Source organism: Oncorhynchus clarkii, chromosome 17, assembly GCF_045791955.1.
Source record: "Oncorhynchus clarkii lewisi isolate Uvic-CL-2024 chromosome 17, UVic_Ocla_1.0, whole genome shotgun sequence".
Taxonomy (NCBI): domain Eukaryota; kingdom Metazoa; phylum Chordata; class Actinopteri; order Salmoniformes; family Salmonidae; genus Oncorhynchus; species Oncorhynchus clarkii.
This window is the reverse complement of record NC_092163.1, coordinates 75,357,501-75,369,906: the sequence shown is the minus strand read 5'-3', so window position 1 is coordinate 75,369,906 and position 12,406 is coordinate 75,357,501. Positions and strand designations below refer to the sequence as shown.

General features: G+C 49.1%; 1 protein-coding gene across 4 annotated transcripts in view; it reads right to left on the bottom strand.

The window, feature by feature from the left end:
• LOC139371425 (R3H domain-containing protein 2-like) overlaps positions 1-12,178 on the bottom strand; it is a 68,347-nt gene extending 56,169 nt beyond the window's left edge. For all 4 annotated transcript variants that reach the window (XM_071111825.1, XM_071111826.1, XM_071111827.1 and 1 more), the window contains exon 1: positions 11,780-12,178. The gene's annotated coding sequence lies outside the window, so the exon portion shown is untranslated. The remainder of the gene's footprint in view (positions 1-11,779) is intronic.
• Positions 12,179-12,406: the final 228 nt, after the last annotated feature.

The following is a 12,406-nucleotide window of genomic DNA, read 5'->3' as shown; positions in this document are numbered from 1 at the left end:
CACCAACACAGTTGTGAAGAGGGCACGACAACGCCTCTTCCCCCCAGGAGAATGAAAAGATTTGGCATGGGTCCTCAGATCCTTACAAAGTTCTACAGCTGCACCATTGAGAGCATCTTGACTGGCTGCATCACCGCCTGGTATGGCACCTGCTCAGCATCCATAAGGCGCTACAGAGGGTAGTTCTATCTCAAGGCCATCAGACTGTTAAACAGCCAACACAAACATTGAATGGCTGCTGCCAACACACTGACTGAACTCCAGCCACTTTAATAATGGGAATTGATGGAAATTGATGTAAAATATATCACCAGCCACTTTAAACAATGCTACTTAATATAATGTTTACATAGCCTACATTACTCATCTCATATGTATATACTGTACTCTATATCATATACTGCATCTTTATGTAATACATGTATCACTAGCCACTTTAAACTATGCCACTTTGTTTACATACCCTACATTACTCATCTCATATGTATATACTGCACTCAATACCATCTACTGCATCTTGCCTATGCCGTTCTGTACCATCACTCATTCATATCTTTATGTACATATTCTTTATCCCTTTACACTTTTGTGTATAAGGTAGTAGTTTTGGAATTGTTCAGGTTAGATTACTCATTGGTTATTACTGCATTGTCGGAACTAGAAGCACAAGCATTTCGCTACACTCGCATTAACATCTGCTAACCATGTGTATGTGACAAATAAATTTGATTTGATTTGATTAGTGTGTACGGCCCAGTACATCACTGGGGCCAAGCTTTCTGCCATCCAGGACCTCTATACCAGTCAGAGGAAGGCCCTAAAAAGCTCCGTCTCGCTACGACTCGAGCGATACCTCTCCGTCTCGCTACGACTCGAGCGATACCTCTCCGTCTCGTTACGACTCGAGCGATACCTCTCCGTCTCGTTACGACTCGAGCGATACCTCTCCGTCTCGTTACGACTCGAGCGATACCTCTCCGTCTCGTTACGACTCGAGCGATACCTCTCCATCTCGTTACGACTCGAGCGATACCTCTCCGTCTCGTTACGACTCGAGCGATACCTCTCCGTCTCGCTACGACTCGAGCGATACCTCTCCGTCTCGCTACGACTCGAGCGATACCTCTCCGTCTCGCAACGACTCGAGCGATACCTCTCCGTCTCGTTACGACTCGAGCGATACCTCTCCGTCTCGTTACGACTCGAGCGATACCTCTCCGTCTCGTTACGACTCCAGCGATACCTCTCCATCTCGTTACGACTCGAGCGATACCTCTCCGTCTCGTTACGACTCGAGCGATACCTCTCCGTCTCGTTACGACTCGAGCGATACCTCTCCGTCTCGTTACGACTCGAGCGATACCTCTTCCTCCGTCCATTCTAGCAGCAGGATACACGGAGAATGGAACAGCTGGATAGGGTAAACCACTCGAGTAGCACAAAACAGAATATAACGTTGTAACGCAATGTCATGTGTACAGCATAAAAACCTGAATCACTATACTGAGAACTTGGTCGTTTCGTTTCTCCCTCCCTCTGTCACCTGCACCCCCTCTCTCCCTCCCTCCCTCTTTCACCTGCACCCCCTCTCTCCCTCATCCCTCCCTCCCTCTGTCACCTGCACCCCCTCTCTCCCTCCTCCCTCCCTCTGTCACCTGCACCCCCTCTCTCCCTCCCTCCGTCACCTGCACCCCCTCTCTCCCTCCCTCCCTCTGTCACCTGCACCCCCTCTCTCCCTCATCCCTCCCTCCGTCACCTGCACCCCCTCTCTCCCTTCCTCCCTCTGTCACCTGCACCCCCTCTCTCCCTCATCCCTCCCTCCGTCACCTGCACCCCCTCTCTCCCTCCCTCCCTCTGTCACCTGCACCCCCTCTCTCCCTCATCCCTCCCTCCGTCATCTGCACCCCCTCTCTCCCTCATCCCTCCCTCCCTCCGTCACCTGCACCCCCTCTCTCCCTCATCCCTATCTTCCTCTGTCACTTGCACCCCCTCTCTCCCTCATCCCTCCCTCCCTCTGTCACTTGCACCCCCTCTCTCCTTCATCCCTCCCTCCCTCTGTCACCTGCACCCCCTCTCTCCCTCATCCCTCCCTCCCTCTGTCACCTGCACCCCCTCTCTCCCTCATCCCTCCCTCTCTCTGTCACCTGCACCCCCTCTCTTCCTCATCACCATGGTGTCGGAACATCTATTTGCTGCCAAACTACAGTACACATCTCCATGGATACCGGGCTACATATTGCCTCTTATTGCCTCAAACTCTGTCCATCTACGTGTACTCTCCTCTCCCTCTTCTCCCCCTCCTCCTCCCCCGATACACAAACCAACTAAGCCACCCACAGGCTGCCCTCGCCCCTAATCTCTCTCTCTCCCCCTTCCTCCTCTTTTCTCTATCCCTGTTTCTGTCTCCCTCTCTCATAGCTCTCCCTCCCTCTCTACCTACTTACCTACCTCCCTCTCTCTCTCATAGCTCTACCTCCTTCCTTTTCTCCTGGCTCTCCCTTCTTCTGGGCAGCAGCTAGCCTAGCGGTTAAGAGCATGGGCCAGTAACCGAAAGGTTTGAATCCCAGAGCTGGCAAAGTGGAAGAATCTGCAGCAAGACAGTTAAACCCCAACAACAACTGCTCCCCAGGCGCCAATGAGGTATGTCGATAAGGTAGCCCCTAGCATCTCTGTGATTCAGAGGGGTTGGGTAAATACGGAAGACATTTCGGTTGAATGCATTCAGTTGTGCAACCGAATAAGTATCCCCCTTTACCCAGCTCTCCTCTTTTCTCTTTCCCTGTCTCCATCTGCCTCTCTGTCCTGGCTCTGCCTCTCTCTCCTGGCTCTGCCTCTCTGTCTAACTAAGCCACAAACGGGCAGCCCTTGCCCCTAATCCCTCCCTCCCTCTCCTTCACCTGGCTCTCCCTCCCGCTCCATCACCTGGCTCTCCCTCCCGCTCCTTCACCTGGCTCTCCCTCCCGCTCCACCAGGCTCTCCCTCCCGCTCCACCAGGCTCTCCCTCCCGCTCCTTCACCTGGCTCTCCCTCCCGCTCCTTCACCTGGCTCTCCCTCCCGCTCCATCAGGCTCTCCCTCCTGCTCCTCCACCAGGCTCTCCCTCCCGCTCCTCCACCAGGGTCTCCCTCCCGCTCCTTCACCTGGCTCTCCCTCCCGCTCCTCCACCAGGCTCTCCCTCCCGCTCCTCCACCAGGCTCTCCCTCCCGCTCCTCCACCAGGCTCTCCCTCCCGTTCCACCTGGCTCTCCCTCCCGCTCCTCCACCAGGCTCTCCCTCCCGATCCTCCACCAGGCTCTCCCTCCCGCTCCTCCACCTGGCTCTCCCTCCCGCTCCTCCACCTGGCTCTCCCTCCCGCTCCTTCACCTGGCTCTCCCTCCCTCTCCTTCACCTGGCTCTCCCTCCCTCTCCTTCACCTGGCTCTCCCTCCCGCTCCTTCACCTGGCTCTCCCTCCCGCTCCTTCACCTGGCTCTCCCTCCCGCTCCTTCACCTGGCTCTCCCTCCCGCTCCTTCACCTGGCTCTCCCTCCCGCTCCTTCACCTGGCTCTCCCTCCCGCTCCTTCACCTGGCTCTCCCTCCCGCTCCTTCACCTGGCTCTCCCTCCCTCTCCTTCACCTGGCTCTCCCTCTCGCTCCTCCACCAGGCTCTCCCTCCCGCTCCTTCACCTGGCTCTCCCTCCCGCTCATTCGCCTGGCTCTCCCTTCTTCCCTCTTCCTCCCAGTCTCTCTTCCTCCCTCCTTTCCCTCAGTGCCCCTCCTCTATCCCAGTCTCTCTTCCTCCCTCCTTCCCCTCAGTGCCCCTCCTCTATACCAGTCTCTCTTCCTCCCTCCTTCCCCTCAGTGCCCCTCCTCTATACGTCTCTCTTCCTCCCTCCGTCCCCCTCCTCTATCCCAGTCTCTCTTCCTACCTTCCTCTGTCCCTTCAGTGCTCCTCCTCTATCCCAGTCTCTCTTCCTTCCTCCCTCCCTCCGTCCCCAGTGCCCCAGTCTCTCTTCCTTCCTCCCTCCGTCCCCAGTGCCCCAGTCTCTCTTCCTTCCTCCCTCCCTCCGTCCCCAGTGCCCCAGTCTCTCTTCCTTCCTCCCTCCCTCGGTCCCCTCAGTGCCCCAGTCTCTCTTCCTCCCTCCCTCCCTCCCTCCCTCAGTGCCCCTCCTCTCAATGGCAGGTTCCAAAGTGACGTACTCTTCCTGTTAACGCTCCACCCCCACCTCCCTCCCTCCCTCTCCCTCCCCCTCCTCCACCCACAGCACGACGCAGTAGCAGGGAATTCCTCATTACCTCACCACTGGCTTCGCCAAAGAGTGAGTGAGTCAGTCAGTGGCAACACACACACACACACACACACACACAGCATAGCCTTCATGCACTAGTAATATACTAGAACAATCCATTGGCCTACAGTACATAGTCAGTGATTTCATGCAGTCTCTTAGTGTTACAATTTAATTTGTATATATATATTTTTAAATCACAGCTTTCAAAAACGACAGCCTAGCAACATCTAAAAACCAATGCAGGCGAACAGAGCTTCAAAGCTTAACGTCTGCACAAGAATAATTACAAAGACTTTCAAACCGTACTTTCTAAAAAAACTATCCGTAGCTTGGGATCGATCAAGATGTTACGGAGCACAGAAAGTGAGAGCTAAGTCGTACCAACATTACAGAAGAGAGGAGAAGAACAGAGACAGACTCAAGGCAATTATAAGCTAAGGCAGTCCACGGAATTATAAACTAAGGCAGTCCACGGAATTATAAGCTAAGGCAGTCCACGGAATGATAAACTAAGGCAGTCCACGGAATTATAAACTAAGGCAGTCCACGGAATTATAAACTAAGGCAGTCAACGCAATTATAAACTAAGGCAGTCCACGGAATTATAAACTAAGGCAGTCCACGGAATTATAAACTAAGGCAGTCCACGGAATTATAAACTAAGGCAGTCCACGGAATTATAAGCTAAGGCAGTCCACGGAATTATAAGCTAAGGCAGTCCACGGAATTATAAACTAAGGCAGTCCACAGAATTATAAACTAAGGCAGTCCACGGAATTATAAACTAAGGCAGTCCACGGAATTATAAGCTAAGGCAGTCCACGGAATTATAAACTAAGGCAGTCCACGGAATTATAAACTAAGGCAGTCCACGGAATTATAAACTAAGGCAGTCCACGGAATTATAAACTAAGGCAGTCAACACAATTATAAACTAAGGCAGTCCACGGAATTATAAACTAAGGCAGTCCACGGAATTATAAGCTAAGGCAGTCCACGGAATTATAAGCTAAGGCAGTCCACGGAATAGGAGTTTTATCTTTGACGTGTGTGTGTAGAAAATACAAACACACACACACACACACACACACACACACACACACACACACACACACAGCTTACTGTGTTTAGAGTTGTGCAGCTCCCATGCAGAGATGGTTTTGCAGGACGTAGGAAGGATCTGGTGTCTGAGAGACAAAGAGGTAAAGCTCTGTTCTACTGTAGCTGCTGCTGTGGAAGTCACAGTAAACGAGAGAGAGAGAGGAGAGAGAGAGAGAAAGGAGAGAGAGAGGAGAGAGAGGAGATTCCATCCTCCACTGTCAGCTAACTAGCTGCTGCTGTGGAAGTCACAGTAAACTAGTGAGAGAGAGAGAGAGAGAGAGAGAGAGAGAGAGAGAGAGAGAGAGAGAGAGAGAGAGAGAGAGAGAGAGAGAGAGAGAGAGAGGAGATTCCATCCTCCACTGTCAGCTAACTAGCTACTGCTAGCTGAAGCTTATTTTAGTGTCTGGGACCACTGTCAGCCACTGTCCTAGCGAGCTGTACACTTCGTAGCTACTCTTTTCTATATCGCTGCAAGGGTTTTGTAAACGAGAGGAAGGAAGGACACCTCGACTGCCCACTTCTTTTTCTGAATGAAGCACAGCAGAGACCTCTCCCTCCCTCCATCTCTGATAAAAACAAACAATGCTAGAAAAACAAGCAAGACACCTGATTAGTGGGGGAAAAGATAATTCCCTAAAGATGAACAAGCCCTCACTGCAACAAGCCCTCACTGCAACAAGCCCCTGCCACAGCAGCGCAACAAGCCCCTGCCACAGCAGCGCAACAAGCCCCTACCACAGCACCGCAACAAGCCCCTACCACAGCACCGCAACAAGCCCCTGCCACAGCACCGCAACAAGCCCACACCGCAGCAATGCAACAAGCCCACACTGCAACAAGCCCACACTGCAACAAGCCCACGCCACAGCACCGCAGCAAGCCCACACCGCAGCACTGCAACAAGCCCACACTGCAACAAGCCCACACTGCAACAAGCCCACACTGCAACAAGCCCACACTGCAACAAGCCCACACTGCAACAAGCCCACACTGCAACAAGCCCACACTGCAACAAGCCCACACTGCAACAAGCCCACACTGCAACAAGCCCACACTGCAACAAGCCCACACCGCAGCACGGCAACAAGTCCAAAATGCATAAAGCCGCAGCACGGCAACAAGCCCAAACTGCAACAAGCCCAAACTGCAACAAGCCCCCGCCACAGCACTGCAACAAGCCCCTGCCACAGCACTGCAACAAGCCCCCGCCACAGCACTGCAACAAGCCCCTGCCACAGCACTGCAACAAGCCCCCGCCACAGCACTGCAACAAGCCCCTGCCACAGCACTGCAACAAGCCCCCGCCACAGCACTGCAACAAGCCCCCGCCACAGCACTGCAACAAGCCCCCGCCACAGCACTGCAACAAGCCCCCGCCACAGCACTGCAACAAGCCCCCGCCACAGCACTGCAACAAGCCCCCGCCACAGCACTGCAACAAGCCCCCGCCACAGCACTGCAACAAGCCCCCGCCACAGCACTGCAACAAGCCCCTGCCACAGCACTGCAACAAGCCCCTGCCACAGCACTGCAACAAGCCCCTGCCACAGCACCGCAACAAGCCCCTGCCACAGCACCGCAACAAGCCCCCGCCACAGCACTGCAACAAGCCCCTGCCACAGCACTGCAACAAGCCCACACCACAGCACTGCAACAAGCCCACACCGCAGCACCGCATGTTCCTCAAGAGTCTATTGACACCAATCTGCGATGGATGGAAGATGGCTGAGCTTCAGCAGTGTTTATCAGGCTATGAAACATCCCGAAAAAAATCGGTCTTCTCAACAAAAACACTATGCTTATTGGTTAACAGTAACAGGGGCTGGCAGATACACAGCTTTAAGGAGAAACCCTGTCATTAAGGAGCCATACAACCATTATGAAACACAGAGTAAAAAAGTAGTTTGAGTGCAGAAAATAGTTGTATGCATTGAAGGCCAGGGCATAACGTAACCTGAAGATAAGGGTGTGAGATGGGCCTAGTTGGCTTTCAACCACCAACTGGGGCTTTTTTGGTAAACGCCTTGCTTTGGTCATCGATGATGGCATTTCAGGGAATCAAACAAGATCAACTGTTTGAACTTATGGAGGTGTTTGTAGGAATGAAATGTAAGACAAATGCAGTGTGTTGTACTGTCCATATAGGCTGGCTAGGTCAGGGACAGCATGGCAGCAGATGTGTTAGTGTGTTAGCATATTGACATTAGCAGGATCTACACTATGGTTTACCACACAGTAGTTCTAAATGGACAAACTTCCAATCCCCTAAAAAAAAAAATAACAAAAATGACCAGCAGCCAAATCCAATTCTCTGCCATTTAGAAAAAGCTCAAAACAAAAATCGCTGCATTTAGTACTGCTTGTTCGGACCTCGAATGGCTCATCTGATAGTGACGGAGTGACGACTGATCCAGTTCATCTCCCTCAATCCATCACGTCTGGTCTCAGTGAGTGTCTCGCTGCCTTTATGCTCTCCTTCACAGCAGTGACAGTAATGGACGGACACGGCCATGCAATCAACACGCACACACACACACACACACACACACACACACACAGTGCATTGTTTGTATATCGTTGCATTTTACATGTGACTGTGTTTTGCTACTTCTCATGTTTTTGTTTTTTTAAATGGGTAGCCAAATAAACACCAGGCGCGCGCGCACACACACACACACACACACACACACACACACACACACACACACACACACACACACAATGTAAGCCTGGACCCAGGAACATGGAACTAGTCACCTCTTCCCTCCAGTTCTGATCAATTATTCACATCTAGCAAGCAGTGTAGGGAGAGACAGCAAGGAGGATAGCGAGGAGAGAGAATAGGGGCAGAGTAGGGAGAAAGAGTGATGGGAGAGACACCAAGGAGGATAGCGAGGAGAGAGAATAGGGGCAGAGTAGGGAGAAAGAGTGATGGGAGAGACACCAAGGAGGATAGCGAGGAGAGAGAATAGGGGCAGAGTAGGGAGAAAGAGTGATGGGAGAGCAAGAATGCATGAGAAAGAGAGAAGCAGCAGCGGTAGTACCTCAGCTCTGTGCTTAGGCAGAGATCTATAAATAACTCCTCAAATCTCTCTAGAGAAAGCAACTCTGACTGCTACTACTGCTGCTGCTAATGCTGCTGATGCTGCTGATGCTAATGCTAATGATGCTAATGCTAATGATGCTAATGCTAATGATGCTAAAACTGCTGCTGCTAATGCTGCTGCTAATGCTGCTGCTAATGCTGCTGCTAATGCTGCTGCTAATGCTGCTGCTAATGCTGTTGCTAATGCTGTTGCTAATGCTGTTGCTAATGCTGCTGCTAATGCTGTTGCTAATGCTGTTGCTAATGCTGTTGCTAATGCTGCTGCTAATGCTGTTGCTAATGCTGTTGCTAATGCTGTTGCTTATGCTGCTGTGAGAAAAAACACACAGATACAGAAGCAGATCTCAGGTAGACAAACTGATGGAGAGATAGGGATAGCCTAATTGACTGCCGCCTAATTGACTGCCGTATAAACAGTGAGCTCCAGAAGCATTGGGACAGTAACCATGTGTGTTATTTTGGCTCTGTATTCCAGCACTTTGGATTTTAAATGATATAATTACGCTGAGGTTGCATGCTAGGAATATGGGACTAAATACTAAACTTTTGAATACTTTAATACACAAATTAATTTGTTCCAATACTATATACGACTTCCATCTATTTAGGCCTTTCAATGTTCTGTGTCATCTAGTCCGTAAACCCTTCAGTTTAAAAAAAATAATCATCAAGGGAACAAAACTTATGACCATTTCTATCATTTCCAATTCAAAATAAAAAACAGGCTAAAGTAAGTCCAACTTGACTAGAGAAATATCACATTTCCATAAGAGTTTAATGTTGATATACCCAAGACTAGTTAGGCTATGGACACCAGTCCAATAGCTGAGGTGGATGAGAAGAAAAAAAAAAGTGCACGTTTATTCTCTAAAACCACATAGCCTTTCCACAACAACCTGACTGCAGTTTAGAATTAGAGAACTAGGCAGCATCTACCCAGGCAAACGCAGCAGGTAGCCTAGCGGGTAGAGCGTTGGGGTGGGAGAACTGCATCCGTTTGAAACTTGTAAAAAAGTCAATTTTTGTACACAAAAAACTAAGTAGTCGGTGGTTCCAGTAGTTAGCTACACAGCAAAAAAATGAACTACTGAAAATACTACCAAGATTTGAATTTAGTTCAACTGCCACCAGTCCAAGTTACTACAAAATGAACACTGAACAAAAATATAAAATGTAACAAGTGTTGGTTCCATGTTTCACGAGCGGAAATAAAAGATCCCAGAAATGTTCCATACGCACAAACATATTACTTCTCTCAAATTGTGCACAAATATGTTTACATCCCTGTTAGTGAGCATTTTTCCTTTGCCAAGACAATCCATCTACCTGACAGGTGTGCCATATCAAGAAACTGATTAAACAGCATGACCATTACACAGGTGCACCTTGTGCTGGGGACAACGAAAGTCCACTTTAAAAATGTGCAGTTTTGTCACACAACACAATGCCACAGATGTCTCAAGTGCAATTCAAATCAAATTTTATTGGTCACATACACATGGTTAGCAGATGTTAATGCGAGTGCAGCGAAATACTTGTTCTTCTAGTTCCAACAGTGCAGTAATCTCTAACAATTCCACAGCAACTACCTAATACACACAAATCTAAAGGGATGGAATAAGAATATGTACATATAAATATATGGATGAGCGATGGCCGAGCGGCATAGGCAAGATGCATTAGATGGTATAAAATACAGTATATACATGTGATATGAGTAATGGAAGATATGTAAACATTTTTATAAAGTGGCATTATTAAAAGTGCCGTTGTTTAAAGTGTCCAGTGATTAGGTCTCAATGTAGGCAGCAGCCACTCAATGTTAGTGATGGCTGTTTAACAGTCTGATGGCCTTGAGATAGAAGTTGTTTTTCAGTCTCTCGGTCCCCGCTATGATGCACCTGTACTGACCTCGCCTTCTTGATGATAGCGGGGTGAACAGGCAGTGGCTCGGGTGGTTGTTGTCCTTGATGATCTTTTTGGCCTTCCTGTGACATCGGGCGCTGTAGGTGTCAGGAAGGAGGGCAGGTATTTTGCCCCCGGTGATGCTTTGTGCAGACCGCACCACCCTCTGGAGAGCCTTACGGTTGTGGACGTAAAGTTGCCGTATCAGTGATGCAGCCAGGATGCTCTCGATTGTGCATCTGTAAAATTGTCAGGGTTTTGGGTGACAAGCCACATTTCTTCAGCAATCCTGAGGTTCACCACACTCCAGCTTGATGATGAGCATGTAGGGTACTATGGTGTTTAATGCTGAGCTGTAGTCAATAAACATTCTTAAATAGGTATTATTTTTGTCCAGATGGGATAGGGCAGTGGGCAGTGTGATGGCGATTGCTTCATCTGTGGACCTGTTGGGGCAGTATGCAAACTGAAGTGGGTGATACGATCCTTGACTAGCCTCTCAAATCACTTTGTGATGACAGAAGTGAGTGCTAGTGAGTGGTAGTCATTTAGTTCAGTTATCTTTGCCTTCTTGGGTACAGGAACAATGTATGCTGGCATGCTGACTGCAGGAATATCCACCAGAGCGGTTGCCAGATAATTTAATGTTCATTTCTCTACCATAAGATGCCTTCAACGTCATTATAGAGAAATTGGCAGTATGTCCAACCAGCCTCACAACCACAGACCACGCCAGCCCAGGACCTCCACATCCAGCCTATTCACCTGCAGCCTCGTCTGAGTGTTTCTGTCTGTAATAAAGTTATTTTGTGGGAAAAACTCATTCTGATTGGCTGGGCCTGGCTCCCCACTGGGTGAGAGGGCATAGGCCCGCCCACTTGACAGCCAGGCCCACCCATGGCTGCACCCCTGCCCAGTCATGTGAAATCCATCGATGAGTTCCTAATTACTTTATTTCAATTGACTGATATGAACTGTAAATCAGTAAAATCTTTGAAATTGTTGTATTTACATTTTTTTTTGTTCAGTATAGTTACATTACTAGTTTAATTAGATGTAGTTCACAACTCCTCAACACTGAGACCAGAAGACAGTAAGTATCCTGTTGCATTGTTGTTGGTGATGTTTACCCAACATCAAAACAATGAGTGAGTGGTAATGTTGTTGTTGTTTTGTGCTGCTTTTATTCCCAATTCATTGAGAATCCTCTGAAATGTTTCAGATCAAGGCCATCTCCAGGTCGCAATTGTAAATGAGAACTTGTTCTCAACTTGCCTACCTGGTTAAATAAAGGTGAAATAAAAATATATAAAAAATGTCAAAAGCCTTTGGTTCAGTGTTGTGTGGGTAGAATAGCTGATCTCTCGGTGGTTTGGTAGAATATTTAAAACCTCTCGCTTACCGTTAAGAGAGTGAGTCTTCTCTAGATGAAAGCTTCTTATTTATTGACGAGGGGTTGTTTCGAGTCGAAAGGCAGCTAACGGTGCCGACTGCTTTGTACACAGACAGGCGAACAGCTGCCGGTGCCGTAGTTCCCGACTGTTTAATTTGGACAGCTCACACTGACAACAATACGCAGCAAGCAAGTTTAGCCTTTTCTTCCGTCTGTAGCTGTCAACCAGGTGTCAGTTCACAGCTGCTCATTCAGCTAGCTAACGTTAGCTACAACACCTGTTATCATGAGCCCATTGACGAAATGCAGATATGCGGTTTTGCTCGCTAACGTTAGCTACCTCTTGTCAACCGCCCCTCCGAATGGCTTACCCGTTACTAATAACGGTAGCTAGCAATACATGGGGGACTAGAGGGATAGCTAGCTGAATGGCTAACCAAACGCTACTCTCACCGTGAGAGCCACTGTCAAACGCTGTCGACTCAAAACAGCAACGCGTGAAACGAGGTACACGAAGCAATGAAGGCCCAACCAAAGACAAATCAGAGATAAAGCATACAGTGACTAAAATAACTTCTAAAACCAAAAATAACGACAATCTTAATTAAGCTTTATTAAAGAAAATACAAAAATAAA